Here is a 3,225-nt window from a genome sequence, read left to right as displayed (position 1 = left end):
GCTATGGTAGAAACTTCACATATACTCTGAGAGGAGAGGCCTCTAGAAATTTTGAGAAGTGGTACATCTCAGATATGTTTTTAAAGAATAAGCCTTGCAATAGTATGGAGAAATGAATAGGGAAGCACAAGGGTAGAAGCAGTTTTACATCTCAGTCCTAGTGCCTCCCCCAACTAGAGGTATTACCACATCAGCAGCTAGTATTTACCGTGTCATATGTGCCAAGCATAACTTACACCATTTAATCCTCAAAACTACAAAGTAGCTGTTACAAGTGGGAGGGAAAACTAAAAAGACTCAGGCAAAGTCAAGTACCTTGTTCACAATGAAGAGCTAATAAATGGTCAATTATAAGCTTGATATTATCATGCAGGTTTCTTCCACTGTTCTTCCACAACATACGCTTCCAAGTCAATGATTTCTGAATCAGACCATTTTACTGCTCAAGTCTTTGTACATTATTACCCTTTGCCTAGAATGCCCTTCCACCCAAATTCTTTGATGGCAAACTTGTTCATTTTTCTAGATCAACTCCATTTCCCTCCTGAGTGAAATCATTCCTGATCTTTTCCAGGCCACTTAGCTGCTCCATCTTCTGTGCCTTTATAGCAGTTTCTCTATCTTCATTTCTCTGAGACAATACTTACTGTTTGTAGTGTAATTGTGTCCATTTATATCTTTCCACCACTGAGCTCCACGTGATAGAGTCATGCCTTCTTATTCATCACCTCCCCCACTTCATTCCTCCCTCCTCCGTCCACCTCCACACACATCTAGTACAGTGCCAGGAGCCAAATGCATGCTAGCTGGATGGCATAAAAAAATTATTAAAGAATCAAATGTAGAATCCCCATTCTACTCTTTGCATCTTGCATATTGGTGTCACAATAAACTAACTCACCAAAAAGGAAAAAAAAAAGATATGAGATGGTGGGTGTAATAAATGGGGGGGGGGGATCACTCTTCGCAATGTGTATGTATATCCAATCATCACAATGTACACTTTAAACATCTTACAATTTTTTCATTTATACCTCAACAAAATTTTTTAAAAACTTAGCCAAAGGAGGCAAGAAGAAAAAAATAAAGTCGGAGAAAAAAGAGAGAGAGAGAAACCAAGAAAGACTCTTAGCTGTAGAGAACAAACTGATGGTTACCAGCGGGGAGGTGGGTAGGGGGATGGGTGAAGTAGGGATGAGGATTAAGGGGCGCACTTGTCCTGATGAGCAACGAGTGATGGAATTGTTGAATCATTATATTGTACAACAGAAACTAATATAACACTGTATGTTCACTATACTGGACTTAAAATTCTAAAAAAAGAAAGATAAAAGTGGATGGGATTTCACCACACACACAAATATCAAATTCTTATGTTGTACACATGAAACTGTTATAACTCAATTTTTTAAAGATTAAAAAAATAAAGCATATACTCTAGTTTTTCTATTAAGTAGGGCTCTGGATCATTTGTAAAATATAGGCTTTTAAACAAAATATTGAAAGCTAAATAATATTCAAAAAGTGAGACAAGGAAGAAACAAAACTTTGTCCAAAGAAATACTTTAGAAAATAGAAACACTTTATCAGAAAGATGGAAAGAGCATTACTCTTGTTGATTTCAATACCTGAAGACTGAAACATGCACCTGACATTGTCTTGAGTGGCAAAATTAAAAATACGGTGAAGACACAGAGAAGCAAAAAGTGGTTTAATTGAAGCAAGAATATACTGTAAGACAAAGCATTCCGATTGCAGGAAACTCCCCATTTCCAGAAAAGTTCATGTAAAAGCTATGTGGCTACGCTGATGACAAATAAGGGAAGGATTGTACTCTAATTCCTGTCTCTGATATTCTGATTAAGAGTTTAATTCCTGTAATTCCAGAATACTTATAATAGTCCCAGATCTCCAGTTCAGAACTATTTTATAGTTATCAAATTCATTAGATGTTTAGGGGCACCTGGGTGATGCAGTCAGTTAAATGTCCAACTTGGTTTAGGTTCAGGTCGTAATCTCAGGGTTGTGAGATTGAGCCACTCCCCCCCAAACACACACACTATTTCTAAAATAAACAAATCTTTATTTTTTAAAAAAGATTTTGTCAGAGAGAGAGAGAGCACAAGCAGGGAGAGAGGCAGGCAAAGGGAGAAGCAGGCGCCCCACTGAGGAGGAAGCCTGATGCGAGACTCAATCCCAGGACACTGGGATCATGACCTGAGCCAAAGGCAGACGCTTAACCACCTGAACCACCAGGCATCCCAATAAATATTTTTAAAAAAGAGACAGATGTTTAAAACCTTGGTCCAAGTTTTCTCATTTTGCCTGTTTTCTAAATGACCTGACATTTTTGCTACCTTACCTTTATGCCCAGCTCTTGATTTGAATTGGCTATTAAGACATTGCAAAACAGGGAAAGCAGAGATGGACAGGTGAGGCATTTTATATTTTCCGTACAATGTTCTCTCCCACCAAAACTTTTCTAGAATCTATCAATTTACAGTCTTCTCAGCTCCGAATGCACCCTGAAGGGGCCCTCCCACTGCTTTCTGGCAGCTGTACCAGTTAACAAGGTGGGTATGAAGACGTCTGGTGGTGCTCTTCCCCAGTCACAATCTCAGAATATATGGTTCTCGTTGGCATTCACAGACCTGGGCCAGGCTGGTGATCACCTTCCTTCAACCCTTCCAACACAAACATCTCATGTTCCAGGTGTCCTGCCAACACTGAGACCCCTCCCTATCTCTGTGCTCACACACTCAATTACTAGCTACAGCTTCCCTGAATCTTGGAGGGTGCCTTCCTACCTGCCTAGTGACTGAAGACCAACTCTGGAAACTCTGCCATCTAGTAGGCTGCAGCTACCCCTTCTTCAGGGAGGTCTGAATCCAAATCTTAGGCCCCCTACTTCCAAGAGGTACCCAAGTACCTCTTCTTTCAGTACTCTCTCTCAGTTCTGGGTTACCATATAGAATTCCCATATCTCTTTTCTTTGGCCACAGTTTAAAGCTTTTTTATGTTAAACTTCCCTTGTTATAATCACTACATGTTTTCTGTTTCTAGATTGGACCCAGACCAGTTTCCCATCAAGCCAGGCTCAAAGAAGTGATACAATGAAAGCCAGTCACTGAGAGTTTTCCTAGACGTAGTCCTAAATCTGTAAAATAATTTGTGTATCTGATGAAATGCAAAATATATAAAAACTAAAAAATCTTAGCTTCAAGG

Source organism: Ailuropoda melanoleuca, chromosome 14 (assembly GCF_002007445.2).
Source record: "Ailuropoda melanoleuca isolate Jingjing chromosome 14, ASM200744v2, whole genome shotgun sequence".
Classification (NCBI taxonomy): domain Eukaryota; kingdom Metazoa; phylum Chordata; class Mammalia; order Carnivora; family Ursidae; genus Ailuropoda; species Ailuropoda melanoleuca.
Note: the sequence above shows the minus strand (reverse complement) of the source record.